General features: G+C 42.8%; 1 protein-coding gene across 8 annotated transcripts in view; it reads left to right on the forward strand.

The window, feature by feature from the left end:
• The window catches only part of LOC126183339 (polyhomeotic-proximal chromatin protein), a 297,294-nt gene that overhangs the window by 167,843 nt on the left and 111,398 nt on the right, over positions 1 to 18,053 (forward strand). The window contains exon 1 of one of the 8 annotated variants that reach the window (XM_049925211.1): positions 3,473 to 3,703. The exons of 6 other annotated variants lie outside the window; for them this stretch is intronic. The gene's annotated coding sequence lies outside the window, so the exon portion shown is untranslated. Of the gene's footprint in view, positions 1 to 3,472; positions 3,704 to 5,177; positions 5,398 to 18,053 lie in introns of those variants that run through there. One more of the 8 variants, XM_049925212.1, reaches the window with a different exon arrangement.

The raw sequence follows: 18,053 nt of genomic DNA on the forward strand, positions 1-18,053 counted from the left end.
GCCAAAGGTTGCGTTTCATTGGCAGGACACTTAGAAGATGAACAAGTCTACTAAAGAGACAGCTTATACTATACTCGTTCGTCCTCTGTTAGAATACTGCTGCGCGGTGTGGGATCCTTACCAGGTGGGATTGACGGAGGACATCGAAAGGGTGCAAAAAAAGGGCAGCTCGTTTTGTATTATCACGTAATAGGGGAGAGAGTGTAGCAGATATGATACGCGAGTTAGGATGGAAGTCATTAAAGCAAAGACGTTTTTCGTAGCGGCGAGATCTATTTACGAAATTTCAGTCACCAACTTTCTCTTCCGAAAGCGAAAATATTTTGTTGAGCCCAACCTACATAGGTAGGAATGATCATCAAAATAAAATAAGAGAAATCAGAGCTCGAACAGAAATGTTTAGGTGTTCGTTTTTTCCCGCGCGTTGTTCGGGAGTTGAATGGTAGAGAGAGAGTATGATTCTGGTTCGATGAACCCTCTGCCAAGCACTTAAATGTGAATTGCAGAGTAATCATGTAGATGTAGACTTTGCACAGAGCGAACGTGAATTTCTGGCAAGTTTGACCTCATATCTTGGGCAATGTCGTGTCGAAAGAAATGAAATGTGGCCATATTTGACGACTTTCTGCGTTGTCTGAAAAATAATAATGAAATGAATTTTACGAGCCATATTCAGCCAGAAAATTGTGGACAAAATCGCAAAAAAAATCGTCGCCCGAAAAAATTTCAAAGTTTGTCGTCTTATATCTCTGGGACTAAAAATAGGAACTTGAAGCTCGGCATGTAGTAATAACCCATTCTGAAATATAAAGTCTCTTTTGCGTTCCACTTACCAGTACTGAATAAATGACGTGAAAAGTTGAACTTTTTGTAAAAAACATAAAAATGCGGTGTTTTGACCTGGTTTTGCAAAAACCCCTTTCATAAAACTTCCCAAATTGGGCTAATTAGAAAGATTATGATTTTAACCGCCAAAGAAAGTCTGATTAACCAACTCGGGCTAAGAATGCTAGATCATTTGAACCAAAGTTTGGCGGGAAAACTACGGCACGAATAAATGTAAACAATTATATTTCGTAACGTAAATGCACGTTGAGATGAACTTAATACGCAACACGGCGGTAGCGCTAAAATGTGGAATAGAAAATCCCCACTGTGAGCTGTGGTTCTAACGTGCTGGCCCAGTACTGTGAGTTGGATGAAGTAATGCATTTGATTACTGGAACGTGGCCTTTCTGTTGTGCTTCCGCCCCGACTATAAAACTAAACATAAACGAATCCTTGACGAATCGTGCCATTCGTTATTGATCACCGTGCATCTCTTTCTGTGTCCGCCCCCCCCCCCCCCTCTCCCCAGCCAAGAAGTTACGCATAGGTCGAATGAGGATATTTCACAATTCATGTTAAATGGTTGTCGAAGTTGCAGAGGGGACTTTTTTGGTCAAGTTTTATATAGGAACCCATGTCTGGAAACGTCAGCCAACGACGCTACAGAGCGTTATCTGCGCAGGCGCCTGTACATTTCCCGTATGTATATACTGGATGATTCCGTGATGATGATACAAAGTTTCAAGGATGATGGAGACGTATCAGTTTGAAGTAAGGGTCCCTGGTTCGGAAATGAACGCGTCGAGAATCATTCTGCTGCCTCTGACAGTGGAATACATGTTGCTAAGATTGTCGAGTGGGGTACTTTGAGGTGGTAGCATGGACCAGAGCAAGAAAAATGTCCAACAAACAAGAACACCTTTTCAGTAGAGGAGCTGTTTCACACTAGCGAAGACGAACAAGTGCTCATAACGCCTCAGGCATGCGGTTTAGAGCCCATGTTCACAGACTTTCTAGTTTAGGTACATACTATCACCTCTGAAATTTGCCTACCGTACATTCTTCGCAACAGTATTCCACTGTCAGAGGTATCGAAATGATTTTCGCTTGTAACTTGCGACACATTACTTTCCGAACCAGGGACCTTTACCTCAAAATTGATACATTTATACGATTCCATCGTCCTTGAAAGTTAGTATTCTCATCACGGAATCACCCTGTATATACAGGGTGTTACAAAAAGGTACGGCCAAACTTTCAGAAAACATTCCTCACACACAAATAAAGAAAAGATGTTATGTGGGCATGTGTCCGGAAACGTTTAATTTCCATGTTAGAGCTCATTTTAGTTTCGTCAATATGTACTTACTTCCTCGATTCACCGCCATGATTTCATACGGGATACTCTACCTGTGCTTCTAGAACATGTGCCTTTACAAGTACGACACAACATGTGGTTCGTGCACGATGGAGCTCCTGCACATTTCAGTCGAAGTGTTCGTACGCTTCTCAACAACAGATTCGGTGACCAATAGATTCGTAGAGGCGGACCAATTCCATGGCCTCCATGCTCTCTTGACCTCAACACTCTTGACTTTCATTTATGGGGGCATTTGAAAGCTCTTGTCTACGCAACCTCGGTACCAAATGTAGAAACTCTTCGTGCTCGTATTGTGGACGGCTGTGATACAATACGCCATTCTCCAGGGCTACATCAGCGCATCAGGGATTCCATGCGACGGAGGGTGGATGCATGTATCCTCGCTAACGGAGGACATTTTGAACATTTCCTGTAACAAAGTGTTTGAAGTCACGCAGGTACGTTCGGTTGCTGTGTGTTTCCATTCCATGATTAATGTGACTTGAAGAGAAGTAATAAAATGAGCTCTAACATGGAAAGGAAGCGTTTTCGGACGCATGTCCACATAACATATTTTCTTTCTTTGTGTGTGAGGAATGTTTCCTGAAAGTTTGGCCGTACCTTTTTGTAACACCCTGTACATAATGTACAGAAGCCGGAGCCTGTGACTGACGGTCTGTAACGTCGTCATATGAATTTGCCAGACATTCGCTCCTATGTAAAACTCGATCTTCTAAGTCCCCTCCATAACCTACAGAAGTACGTAACACGAATTGTGGACCACTCTGTATAAGCGAACTCCTACAGTATACCAGACGCCACTACCGTTTCTGATATCAGCTCATTAAGAATGAGGTGTTCGGATTTCTAGAAAGCCCTCAATCCAGTTGTTAGTAGAAAGATTTAGAACAGGAACTGACATGTATTCCGAAGACATCGGCGATTAAGAGTATGGTTGTGGCTACGAAAATATGTTGTTACGTAATGTGGCTCGAACGTGTAGCTTCGTTTGAGAAACCATATGCCTATAGCATTAAAATGAGTGTAAAATTTGAAAATTACCCGTCTGTTTCCCTAAAACTACTGAAAATGACTGTCCGAGGAGCTAAGGGAGAGGCAAAGTTGTCCAGAGTGGTGCAAGGACAAGCATCCGAGCGCAGACTCGTCGGCGGGGTCGCATGCCCGCGCAGTTGCCGCTGTGCTGTGCGGCCCCCCCCCCCCCTCCCCCCCACCACCCTGTCTCAGCCGCCTGCAGATGAGACACATTTACGAGCCATCAGTCGGGAGTAGCTCCACTGGCTGCTATTTTGTAACCGACTCTGTGCGCGATGACTATTATGAGCGGTTATCATTTTTATACGCCGTTGAAATAGCGTGTCGTTCTTGAAACATTGTCAGTCGTGTGCATAAAGCAAATATGTGTCTTAAGCAGCTCGCTGGTCTTTGTGCAGCAGGAAATCCAGGGCTGCGATGACTCAATTTGCGTCACATCTGGGACTGGGCTGGTACTTCACGGTAATGAAAAATTTTGATTTATTCTCGTTCGGTAACGCATATTGTTAATCTTTTTAATCGTGCACAAACATAGCTATTTGTGGTTCCACTGTCCCCAGCAGCGGATGGAAAGTTTTTTTGTATGGATAATATCGCCAGCTATGTGATTGAAAGTCAACTGTAATTCGTCCTTTTCACATCTACACGTTAAGACATGTGCTGAAAATTTTGTTGTGCTATACAGCGCTTCGTATAACTGTCTAAATGTGCTAAATGTGTTTGTAATTGATTCTGTAGTTGTAAACCTAAATTTATAGTCAATAATTTTAGGCGATGAAAAACGTTTTCCTGACTAAGTCCAAATAGTGGCATAGACCCATATTTCCGAGAGTGTATTCGACTATTACATTCTATCGATAAACATGATTTTTCAGGCCAAATTGATGAAATTTTCACGGTTTCAATGTTACAGTAAATTGGTCGTGAAAACACTTTCCTTCAACATCATATAGTATTATTACACGGGCATTCCATTGTCCATATATTATTAGAGAACAGGCCTAAGACTTCAGTTGAAAGCCTTACAGTTAAACATGAAATCTGACCAATAGTGAAACTTTATTTTTGTTTACACACAATACATTACAGGGATGGAAAGTCGCGAGCATCAGCAAGAATACTAATACCGATCTTAGATTGAAGTGTCGGTATTTCCTGTCTCAACATCCGCAAGTTCACACGCAACTGTGATTAGCCTCCGAATTTAGCGTGCTTTCCCACATCTGACACCAAATACCGAATGATTCCTATGCCGACTGCACCTACGTACATCGCAATTCACGTAACTTTTTCGGAGATTTCGCTTACGTACAGAAGCCGAAGTTCCTTATGAGTTAAGGCAACGCTTCAGGAAACCGACTCGGAATATGTACTTCTACTGCAGTTATTTCACTGGCAGCGAGCAGTTCCTGTTAAGTAAAATGTGAAAAAGACAACACTGGAAACATACATTCAGGATTTCATTACGAAAAATCCCTGACAATGTTACGCTTTAACAGCAATGCTGTTAAAAGCAAGATTCCTGTCCGAGTAGCAGACCGTATGAAGCCCAAAAGAAATTTTCACGAAGTTGGTGACAGAAGAATCTGCGAAATTTGTCTTTGTGCATAAGCCTAGTGTGTCCCAAGTAACAACAAAACATGTTTTGCCCCTCCCGCCCCCCTCCCAAACACACACACACACACACACACACACACACACACCACACACACACACACACACACACACGAGAGAGAGAGAGAGAGAGAGAGAGAGAGAGAGGCGTGAGACGTTGCCTTGTTGGTGGCGAGGGGTGCGCGCCCCTCTAGCAACCCCAGCGCCGTGCGCGCACTCCCTCTTCCCCCACCCCGGCGAGTGATCTTTACCCCTACACTGCCCGCGCAATATAGTCATTCATTGCCTGCGGGCACTGTGCTGCGCGCGGCCGGTTTTGTGACGCTTACACTAGTAACCCGAGTTTTCCATATTTTCCGTGCACTACGTGTGTTGTGTGATGTAAGTTTACGCGTCGTTCCTAAACGCGGCTGCTGATCTGGCTTCGTGGAAGTCTGCCGGGGGATTGCTGTAGAAATGGATCTGATGTGAGGATGTATGATGGCGCCGACGCTGCTTGCAGCGACACAACCAATGGACACTTCGCACCTACATCTTTCCCGGTATGAAACGATTAGTCTTTTATCTTCTTGACCTTACTTATTAAGTACGAAACTGCTACCTTGAAGAGCACCCTAATGCCTTTATGCGACTAATTTTCTTTATATTTCGGATGCAGTGACGTATAATCAGAACAGCATTTTCATCTCGAGTAATTTAAGGTGTTGTCGCGTATATATACCGGTACATACTACAACTGAACTTATAAAACTGCGTGGTTACACCAATCCCCCAACGTCTGTGTTTTATGTTCAGTGCAAAATATAGTTCGTACTCCTAATAAGCAGTAAGTAAATAATTTGCCAACTTTTGTGACATATTTTAACTTTCCAGAATTGTTTTTCTATTTCGAGGTACTGTAAAGAAACTTAATAAGCACCGTGGCTTCCATTCTTTTCTACAACGTCACGTACGAACATAACCGCTTACGAGCACGGAAATATACCAAATTTTGAATGTTTGTTGGCGTGTGTAATCATTTCGCAGTTCTAATGACTGCTACTGAAATAATTATGTAGTAGTAACTAATTATTCTGTGATAAATGACCTAATCATGTGTTTGTCCATTGACCATACATAAGCTTACTCTTTATATTAAAGTATCATTACAAATATAGATTTCGACAACTTAATTCTAATTTGCTACACCTTTTCCTCGTCTCATTTATTTTTAGAAGTAATGTAATATCTTTTCTAAACTACAAATAATACTTTCGAGTGGCATCTCGAAACGTTTTTCATTAGAAAACTTCCGATAAATGAGTCGTTATATAACAGATAAAAGCCACAAACGTCTAAATTTCTGCATTGTGCTTGGAAGCCGAATATGTAATACAGATTTTTTTTGTGTTGGTGGTACAGAATTATGGGAAACGTTTGTGTAAACAGCAGAGGAAATTTAAAGCAGCCATATTTGTTGTCGCAAATTTGGGCGTGGTAGGGGTGACTGACGGGTACAGTTACCTGTACCGAAACGTGAATTTGCGCCTACATTGCTTCATATTTAGCTTTATCCCCTGTATCTAATGAGATAAACGTTTTTATGATATTCTTCTGAAACATATATCTCCTCTTGAACCTTCATGCCATAGAATAGGCCACTTGCTCGTAAGGTTAACTGCACAACGAAACGTGAAAGTACGTCCAGTACTTGACCACTCGTCAAAGTTAAACTCCAGAAGGAAACTATCATAATTATTGACGCAACTGCTTCTAGAGATGCAGCCAGCGGTAGTGGTAGATGAAATGCTTCCATATTTTCAGTACATTTAGCATCACAGTTGCCTACATACATAGCTGTACGTATATATTTAAATATCTGCCTTCCTGGATCTATAGATCTCATACTACTTTGACAAAGTAGAACTGGCAGTCAATTTTTTTGTGTTTGAGTAATTACATGTCTACACATGTCACTGCACAATACGGAAAAACCTAGTGCTTTTTGTCTCGATTGTTGTTACCTTTGCTCACGGCTCATCGGCAAGCTTGCTCAGAAAGTTGCCACCACGAACTAATGAAGTATAAAAGCCTGTAGCTAGTTCACTGTGCTATTGAACAATCGATAAAAAGGGGGGAAATGAGTGGTTATTGCCGGGTCTTTAGTTCATAGGCGTTCAGAAGAGCCTTCATTTGTTTCATTAATTTCATGTCTGTGCGAAAGCAGCTACACTGGGACATGGATGACAACTCTAATATTACATGAAAATCAGATCAGTCTGTCTCATTATCTCATAGCCCCGCGCGAGAACAATAAGCCCGCACACACTTAAAAGTACCACTCGAGTGCTTCGCTCCTTGTTTGTTACCTTTCACATTTGTTTCTAGCACGCACCACCACGTTGCTAATTGGTATGCATGACGTTGACTTTTTTTAAAATTCTACTAGAGAATGGGAGGATCAGTTATCACTCGATATCGACATAGCCATAGAGACGTCATGCTATGACGAAGTAGCTTATACATTTACAAACTCATTGTTGTATTTCATTTTCACGAATGATACTCCATACCTACAGACACAATTGCTAGTATATATGGTTGTTAAGTTTTCCTGCGTGTACCTAAATTGGATCTCATACGGGTATTTTTGTTTGCTGATACAGTTGTAAGCGTTTTGTAAGAAAATGAAACATTTAAGAGTTATGGAATTCCTTCAGACGCAGTATGACGCTATTGCACTTTATGTACATTAATACTCTGCGCATCGCACTGCGCTCCTTTGTGTACGTTCAGTATCGCCTGTTCGGTATGGAGCATACACTTCAGCAGTTTTCTAAGGTGGCTCGAGTGTTTCTTAAGGAACATCCTTTGCAGGCTGACAGCATTTTCCCAGTATCCTACTGATGAAAAGTCTACCACCTGGTTTACCTGCTTGGTTTTTTTTTTTTTTTTTTAATAAGTAAACCAGCCACCAGTCAATCGAAGTTGGTGCTAAGTCTTGTGTACCAGCGCTTCACATTGATGGAATGTTAAGCTCAAAGGAGGATCAAATATCAGTCGTTGTACTCGTACGCCGACGTACTCCTGACGAATGTCTTATGCTGCCGCGTATACTGGATTGGTGTATGTTCGCAGAAATATTATGCAAGCTTTCCTTCTATACTCTTTGAGCTTAGTGTCAGTCCTGACCGCTTACTACCGACAGCGCCTAACCGACATCGTAGTTAGGAGCTGCGACCATTTTGATAATTATCGTAAGCCTTGTGATGCGAGGATGTCAGAATTTTCGTGCGATTCTGCAAATCAGACTAAATGAACGTTTCTACAGTTGCACAGCGAAGATTGCCGTGTACATAATAGAATAGCAGGACTGCTCAAACATGCTTTTGAGAACTGATCGTGAAAATGTTCAGTAAATGTAAAACATTCTACTGGGCGTGCGAGACTTTCTGGCTGTACCGTTAAGTGTTTGGTCCCTGTAAGTAGTAGGGGCTTTCTGCGTGGGTCGGGTCGATGTGCGAAGCTAAGTGGAGGGGAGGCTCGTGTATTGATCGTGTCGCCCTGCTCAGCGTTACTTTTTTGCTGTCTTGCTACTCACGGTACGCTGCTTTAGTGTTAAAACTCTTATAAACGCAAAATTTGTCATTTACTAATGTTACGAAAGAAGTAATCACCTACTTTCGTTGTAGGTCTATCGATTTTGATTCCTTGTAACAGTCGATCTAACAAATTATTCGCCTACCCGTCTGTGTGCTATATTTGTTTGGACGAAGGTCTCATTGTTCAGCACAGGTAGTTTCAGCCGGCTTCACAAAGGGAAGGATGTGGTACAAAAGAATCTGTGTTCCAAAGCGACCCCCCCTCCCGCCTACCGGATGTTTACCTCGAAAAAAATCGTAGCAGGGCAGGGGTTCACAATTTAAAAGCAGCATAAACCACCCAACACGCTGATTTTCGATTCCTGTAGATAAAGTTGCACACACGTAGCAAAGTATAACGAGACGGTATGGTCATAAACACCAACCCCACTTGAAATCCAGTGTCTTTTTCTCGTGTACTTGTGGGGGGGGGGGGAGAGAGAGAGAGAGAGAGAGAGAGAGAGAGAGAGAGAGAGAGAGAGAGAGAGCGAGCGCTAGGCTTTCTTCCATTCATGTCTGTTCGCGCTAACCAGACCCTGCATACCCTCACTGCTTCCCAAATGCGTTTGAAAATCCGGCGAGGAAACCCAGTGTCCAAACAGTCGTTGAATACTGCTGGCATGTGATTTGCTCATAGATTGCAGCAAACGAGATACAGCACTTTATATAATCTTACGGATTGCACTGGACTGCTACCTTATTCACAAGAAAGTTACGGAAACAACCCTCGGTGGAATAAACTAATCGCTGTTTCGTTGCAGTATGGATGAACATGTAATTTAAACGGATTTGTGTATCAAATCCCTGCGGGCCTCATTGCGGCACTAGTTTCCGATACAGGAACTACTGGCAAGTCAGAAACAAACGGTCTAAACTACAGAAACACATTGTATTACGCGTGGCGGTTATAGTGGGCTTTCGTATCTTGCTTTCTGTGGTGATAGCTGTATCAGTTCAGTCGCGTAGCCTTAGCGGGGAGATAAGTCGTGTCTAAGATACACAACAGACAGCGAGTGTATTTCGGCATCGACAGTGATTTCGCGATTTGAATGCGGGAGACATTCCAACTTTAAGTGCACTGTGTGGTGCGGCGTAAGAATGACAGATGGTTGTTAAAAGATGACACGACACTAGACTTCGTGTAGCACCTAGTGGGTACTACAATTTCTAAATCGCCCAGTCTGACATGAACGATAAAGCTAAGATTGCGACATAACTCAGTAGAATAACTACCGGAAACGCAACTGGTCACAAGAGTTGTAAGCGTGAGATCTGTCGACAAATTGATCATTCGGAAGAAACTCTTAAGCCTGGTATACACGTAACGTTTTGTCGTCAGTCTCGTACGATCGTGCCAGATTTGTCGAATAAAAAACGTTACTTGTGAACGGAAGTTCGACAGCCTTGTTTGTATGGACTGAATGAAGTTTGACTGATGGCGAGCTTTGTACACACACAAATGTGTGCATGTTGACGCCCGTCAGTCTTATCGCTCAAACTTAGCTGTGCTACCAGACTACTCTCTGTGACGCTAGAGGTTCCAATTCTCATTTTAGAACGTGTGGTGGCGAAAGAAAATAGTAAAATTCAGACAGCGGACTCAAGAATTTTTCACGGAGTTCACTGAGCTATACCAAAGTTTTCCTTGCTTATGGCAAGTGAAATGTAAGGATTGCAGCAACCGAGACGAGAAAAACCAGGCACACGCCACTTTGGTTTATAAGTACAAGGAAGTAGATCGTGAAGGAACAAAGGAGCTGAATGCCGAAGATCACGGTCGGACATCGAAAATTCTGAAAAGAAGTAATAAAAATCGCTTCTCATTTTCCTGACCATTATTTATGGCGTACGTTATACAAAATGAGGCAATTAAAGGTAGTTGTAGCCCCTGCCAGTCAGTAAAAACCTTAACATTGCGATGATCTCATGAGGACCAGTAGCCACAATCATGACACTACCTTCTTTTTCAGTTTCTCGTGTTACAGGCTTTGTTTCTGTGTCCCTGCATAGATTAAGTAATCATCTGGTTCGTGCTCGACTGAGCGGAAGTTTGACTAGTGTAGATCCGCGATTTGTCAGTCTTGACAGTTTCGTATGATCATACAAGACTGACGACAAAACTTTAAGTACAGGCCACGCTTTGAGGTACGTTTATCCGCTCTCCTCTGACACAGGACGATTAATCAAGAATCCGACACGATAGAAAAAAGTGTATACAGACGATTGTTGTTGCATACAAGCAATTTCAACGTATTCTGTTTACTTCACTAGACCTACAGTATTGTCAGAAACATCCTCCCCTAGAATCGTTAAGTTTACTTCACGATTGTGATTTCGGTATGCGTGCAACTCTAAAGTGAAAACGCCCACTTAATAGCGCTGATGCATATTATTCACTGTTACCACACTGCCCTTGTGTCAACCATATTTACATATTAGGCGTCGTTTACACTTGTTGAACCCAAAGCACGACAAAATTTCGAGATTAGGGATACTGTCAGTGTATTTTGGCGTAAACGACTCGTGGTCTCTGGTGGCTCGTTACAGAGTAACAGCATTAGTTTGATTTCCTACCCTCATTTATCATAGTATCTGTATTGCTCTGAAATGGTCGGGCGCGGTGACCTAGTAGTAAAGCGCTTGCCTGGAAACTGAATGGTCCAGGCCACATCTTTAAATTCTTTAGTCTGCCTGTACTAGGAACGACAAGTGGTTGGAATTGCACGTTAAAACTATAGGTAGGATTATTGCGAGTGGATGAAGGACATGCAAGTCGCCGAATCGGCGTCCAGTTGAAAGATGTGCACCAGGCGTTTGATCACCCAACTTCAGGGACTCCCAGCTAATCATGCAACGCTTCCATTTTCCTATCACCTAAAATATCTACTCGATAGTGCAAATGTTGACAGTAGTTGCTACGTGTCTTGTTGCTCCACCTCCTCACAGGACTTGCTGTTGACAGCACTAGTGCTGTCAAATTTGCAGTTAGTACTGCTCCTTTCTGTCTGGGGTTCGTTTTTCCTGCAGTGCTAGTCTAGGTTAGCAGTATGGATAGTTGACAGATTCGCACTACCTGTGTGTGCAGTGTAGGAGCGGAACGCCGACTCTATGCTGGGCTGTCCCCGCAGCGACGGCAACCCCACAACAGTAATTTCGGCGTCTGAGAGTAGTTGCATTATTCTGTGTTTTGTATTGTACGTTGTGGTGATGGCACATCACAGCCGTTTTTCACTGCTACGAAACTATTTTCACAGAAACAAAAGAAAGCAGGGTAGCATACCGAATTAATCACTATAACATGTAAAACGACCTACTTTAATCCGAGGGTACCGTACACCCAGATATTTTCTTATCATCTTTGAGCAACTCCATTCATTATCAGAAAGAGAGATAAATAGGATTGCGGTATTTGCACGAATTCGATAGGGTTTATTATATGAAGTGCCCCCCCCCCTCCCGTAACAGCCCACCCAGAACATATTCGTGTACATTGCCAGTTCTGGCGATCGTTCGTTATTTTATTCTTTCTCTCGCTATAGTCAAAAAAGCTGTAATGGAATAGACGTGAAGCGACAGGAAGATTCTGCACTTGAAGTAATTTTAAGGAAAAAGCATTCAAACACCGTTGAAATAACAGCAGCAAAATAGTTTGTTGTTTCTTGTGTAGGTAGGTGGCGATGTCCGTACGCGAAAGACGCTGTAGTGTGCCTTATTATATAAGAGGGATTATTCAGTGCCGAAATCGTAAAATTGACAATGTCCGCGGAAATCGTCTTCCCCTGGATGCCGAAAAACGCATCTTACGATGTCGATTAAAGATGCAGTTTATTCCACTGAAGTAAATACACTTCACAAATTCATTGCGTTAACACATTTTGTCACAAAAATAAGGTGTGCACCAACACTTTGTTCTAACAAGGCTGTAGAAGAGAACTGACGTAGGTCGCATTTTTCACGCGCGCGCCCCCACACACACACACACACACACACACACACACACACACACACTCTCTCTCTCTCTCTCTCTCTCTCTCTCTCTTCCGTAACATTTCCAAAGCACTCATTGCAGACAATTCAATGAAAATATTACTAAAGGTCACGTTCTCATATCCCTTAGATTCATTTTGCCAAACATTCGATGAAATACGTCTATAACCATAAACTAAGACTGTGCTTAAAATTGAATACAGTACACATTGAAATTGGTGACGTAACTCGGATAGTGGGAATGTTAACGATTATTCACCATTCTGATATTGCTGAAATGACAATTTGAAGATTCCTACCATTCGTTTACTGCTGTTTCCTAATCTTGAGCGAATTACGAAACGCGCATATTTTATGCTTAATTTGACACAACTAGGGAATAAAAATTTGTAAATTTGCACATAAAGCTGCAATCGAAGTCTGTTTGTTCGCCGGCCGGTGTGGCCGAGCGGTTAAAGGCGCTACAGTCTGGAACCGCACGACCGCTACGGTCGCAGGTTCGAATCCTGCCTCGGGCATGGATGTGTGTGATGTCCTTAGGTTAGTTAGGTTTAAGTAGTTCTAAGTTCTAGGGGACTTATGACCACAGCAGTTGAGTCCCGTAGTGCTCAGAGCCATCTGTTTGTTCCTTGAGCTTATCACGAAACTCGTGACTAACAGATGTCGTAGTTTAGTCCAGTCAAATGGTGCTCAGAAAGGCCAAAAACTGAAAGTTTTGTAGACGCCTTTTTGACAATCTTCCTGTACGTTTTTGAGGGTGCTTAATCCGAATTTTCCAAGGTCCACCAAAATTTTGGCCCGGAAATAAGTCAAAAATGGAAAAAAAAACCACGGAAAATGGGATTTTTTGGATTTTCGCTTATAATTCGGTAACGACGCAATTTTCGTTAAAGATGACTATTTATGAAAGTAAAGAAGATCAAATTTACCACAAAATGACTCTTTTGCCACACTAATCTTATGGCGTGTAGCGCGAGTTGAAGGTGGGGAGATGGGCCATCTCAGAACCTACCCTGCCCCGCGCCCTTACCTTACTTGGTTGCACATCCGTTGCCGAATTCCGCCCTCCAGTAGTGTCACGTTATTACTCGTTGTTGATACTTGCTTTGGTGCAGAGGTGAGATGGCGCTGACCTCCCCCTCCTGACCGGGGTAGGTCGGTCGCTTGCTTGTGTTGGTCTCTTGGGTCGGCAGTTGTTCACGAGTGCGCCCTCGGATGGTTACTTACAACATATTTGCTGTCGGTAAATTCAGTTCTTGTATAAAATAGTCATATATAATGAGTTTCAGTGGGAAGTATGTTCTGTGAGTTGGTGTACTGGACGACGGGAGAAAATTGTCATTACTTCGGCCCGAAGTGGGATTTAAGGATGTTCTTGAAGCAAGCAAGAAGAGGAAGGATGGGACAGCTGCCCTTTTAAAGGCCAAACTGTGGTTAAGGTTGATAAACTATGTTGAAAAAAGTACACTAACCAAAAATTAAGGAGAACGAGCAAACGAGATCATCCCACAAATACAGCTCTGTAGAAATAATAAAGAGCCGGTAACATGCATAGCTTCCAAGCAAGCTGTGAAAGATGCTGATACCTTATTAACACCACACTACCCTTGGCCCTCACACATTCAACCGTCGTAGTTGTCGGGGAAGTCGTGGACCTTCTCGTCAATCTAAAAAAAAACTGCAATCAGTTACTGATGAAACCAGAGAGAGGCAAAAATCCCACGGCAGTTTTCCTGTCCTCAGGGAGTTGGCCACCCTGCTATTTGCAATCAGGGCAAAGTGAAAAGCATCGCCACAATGAAGAAAAACTCTGAACTGTAAACAAATATTTAAAGATCGAAACGCAGTCAAGGACGCCTTAGTGGAATGAAAGATCCAAACACGGACGAGGCATGCTAGAAGATTCCTCATCAAATTACATGGTGGTGTAAGCAGAGTTTCTGAACCCCGTCAGATACAGCAGCTAAATCAAATTGGCATTCAGAGCAACTCTGCCACCAACTGAAGGTGTTGCTAGCCAACATATTCTCGGAGTGTACCACCAGGTACCAGGCGAAAATAAAAATCTCGAAGAATGAGATTGCACGAGATGCACGGATCGCGTGGTTCCAACCACTATTTTTCAGTCCCCAGCGCTTGTGGACTCTGACCACAATTCACTGGTTATGAACTGTAGATTATAACTGACCAAATTGCAAAAAGGTAGGAAATTAAGGAGATAGGGCCTGGATAAACTGAAAGAACGAGAGGTTGTTGAGAGTTTGAGGGTGCATTAGGGAACGTTTAGCAAGAGCAGGGGAAAGGAGTACAGAAAAAAAATGGGTAGCTTTGATAGATGAAATAGTGAAGGCAGCAGAGGGTCAAGTAGGTAAAAAGACGAGGCCTAGTAGAAATCGTTGGATAACATATGAGATATTGAATTTAATTGATGAAAGGCGAAAATATATAAAACGCAGTAAATGAAGCGTGCAAAAGGGAATACAAATGTCTAAAATATGAGATCGGCGGGAAACGCAAAATGGCTAGGCAGGAATGGCTTGAGATGAAATTTAAGGATTTACAAACGTATATTACTAGGAGAAAGATAGATACCGCCTGCAGGAAAATTTAAGAGGCCTTTCGAGAAGAGAAAACCACCTGTATAAACACGAAGAACTCAGATGGAAAACCAGTCCTGACTAAAGAAGGGAAAGCCAAGAGGTGGAAGAGTATACAGAGGGTCTGTAAAAGGGAGATGTACTTTAGAGCAATATTAGCGAAATGGAAGACGACGTAAATAGAAATGAGATGGGAGGTATGATAATGCGAGAATAATTCGACAGAGTACCACCCCCCCACCCCCCCTGAATGACCTAAGTCGAGACAAGGTCGCGGGAGTAGACGAGATTCCATTAGAACTTAGAACTACTAATAGCCTTGGGGGAGCCAGCTATGACAATATTCTTCCGTATGTTGCGAAAAATGCATGAGACAGGCGAAATACACACAGACTTTAACAAGGATATAATAATTCCAATTCCAAAGAAAGCAACTGCTGACAGCTATGAATATTATCGAACTATCAGTTTAATAAGTCACGGTTGCAATTCGACTTGAATTATTTACAGAGGAATGAAAAACCTGTAAGGTTTGCAGTGGAGACTGTAATCTTTTCAAGACAGCAGAGGACTTGGAAGGGCAGTTGAAGGGAGTGGACAGTGTCTTCTATTAGACCATCTGTTCCTTCCCCGTCTCTCTCTCTCTCTCTCTCTCTCTCTCTCTCTCTCTCTCTCTCTCTCTCTCTTTTGTGTGTGTGTGTGTGTGTGTGTGTGTGTGTGTGTGTGTGTCACTCTTCTCTCCTGCTCTCATTTGTCGATCTTCTTCTTCTCCTCCTCCTATTTGTGCCCATCTCCTTCTGCCCCCTTGTACACCGCCGCCTCCGCTACACTTCTTTCCATCACTCCTATGCCAACAGGAAGTTTGTGGCTCGTTCCCCTCCCTCCCCCATAATATTTCGTTCCTAATAGTAGCATGGGAACAAAGTTTGCTTCAAACCGATCCAGGGATTTAGGAGCAGCTCAATGTTTGTGACATCTGAACTGTGTCTCGCCGATTATATAATTTTGCACGTACATTCAGGGGCATATGTGGACTCTGCGAAGTGTGTTGGTAATAGAATTAGCAGTAAAGAAGTGATAAATTAAAACTGTATGCCTAATGCGGCATTTTTACTGCATGAACAGTGAAAAGGTAAAAGGTATTAGGCGATAAATTTTCTTCTTCCATCATTTTGTTGGAGGCGAGGGAAGGTGTTATCGTCAAAGTGTTTCGAAAAGGTTTCAAAGTATGGATAAATGTTGTTGCAAGTGGCTACGTGCTCTCACTTTCATACACTGGATGAATAACGTATGGAAATGGATTACACTTTTTCATCCCCAACCGCCTCATAGGTAGGCGCTTCTTACCTCCAAAGCGATTCTTTCCAGACATAAGTGATATATGTACCATGTGAGGTTCAGATCCATCCAGTAATTCAGGAGGAGATGATGTACACAAATTTATAATATGTATGATAACTTTGTTACTAAACATCTGAAAATAGTGCAGCAACCGGATGTGGCATGGGCTCAACAATTCGTTGGATGGCCCTGCAGAAATACTGAGCCATGCTGACTCTACAGCCGTCATTAAAATCTAAAGTGTTGCCGGTGCAGGTTTTTGTGCACGAACTGACCTCTCGGTTATGTCCCATAAATGTTTTATGGAATTCATGTAGGACGATCTGGATGGCGAAATCATTCGCCTGAATTGTCCGGAATGTTCTTCAAACAAATCGCAAACAATTGTGACCCGGTGAATGGGACATTATCCATAAAAAATCCATTGTTGTGTGGGAGCATCATCTGATATGATTTTCCAGTCGTGTAGGGCCCAACCGATATAAGCACGAGCTCAGGAGAGATGCTGCAGGCGATGTCCTACTGTCAGCAAAGACACTCGCGTCGGTCGTCTGCTGCCACAGCCGTCTAACGCCAAATTTCGCCATACTTTCCTAACGTCATTCGTTCCATATTGATTTCTGCGATTACTTCACACAGTGTTTGATGTCGATTAGCACTGACATCTCTACGGAAACGCCGCTGCCCACTGCGTCGAGCGGAATGTCCCTTGCGTCTAGCTCCAACTACCATTTCGTGTTCGAAGTCTAATTCCCATCGGAAACCTTTTCGCGTGAATGTCCCGAGTAAAAATGGCAGCTCCGCTAATGTACTGCCCTTTTACACCTTGTGTACGCGATATTACCGCCATCTGTATGTGTGCACATCACGATCCCGTGACTGTAGTGTTCTTTGTGTAGAGTCACCGCCATCTAGTCCCGGTTCCCGCGAGAAAAAGTGCGATCGCGAAAGTGCGTTCTCTGCGACGGTCACTCCTAATGGAGGAACGCAAAGCCTATGTCTAGCGTATTTGGTAACTGTCTAACTGGAGGGAGTATCAACATGCCTATCTGCACAATCGACGATATGCGTATTGCGGGTTGTTGGTTGTTTTTTGGGGAAGGAGACCAGACAGCGAGGTCATCGGTCTCATCGCATTAGGGAAGGACGGGGAAGGAAGTCGGCCGTGCCCTTTGAAAGGAACCATCCGTATTACGGACACGATGCGCTTATTGGCTAAGAAAACCGTCCAAAGGAAACTGGAAACGCTTATTTCCTCGGTGTTTATTTTGTCAGAAGTAAATTTTGTTACTTGGCGTTTTGTAAAGTTGCTGTCTGCACATTGGTAACACTAAAAAAAATCTTTAGTTGCTTGTGGAATAGTGAAGATAATGTTAACACACTTCTTAGACACTAATGGGTAACATTGTACAAGGCTTTCTTTAAGTCGACCACTTAATACTACATCTGTTGGCAGCAGGTTCGACCGGCATGTGAACTAAAACCCGAATCCATGGAAAAAAATACGTTCTTTTCGAGAAAATTTATAGAAAGTTACATTCGCAGCTGACTACGTACATTTTGTGTAAGGTAAAAGGATTTTGGGCCCGTGCTGAGGCATTAACACAGTGGTTTTTATCTTATCGATCTATTTTTGCGAGTGGTACAAGGTGT

This window comes from Schistocerca cancellata, chromosome 4, assembly GCF_023864275.1.
Source record: "Schistocerca cancellata isolate TAMUIC-IGC-003103 chromosome 4, iqSchCanc2.1, whole genome shotgun sequence".
Taxonomy (NCBI): domain Eukaryota; kingdom Metazoa; phylum Arthropoda; class Insecta; order Orthoptera; family Acrididae; genus Schistocerca; species Schistocerca cancellata.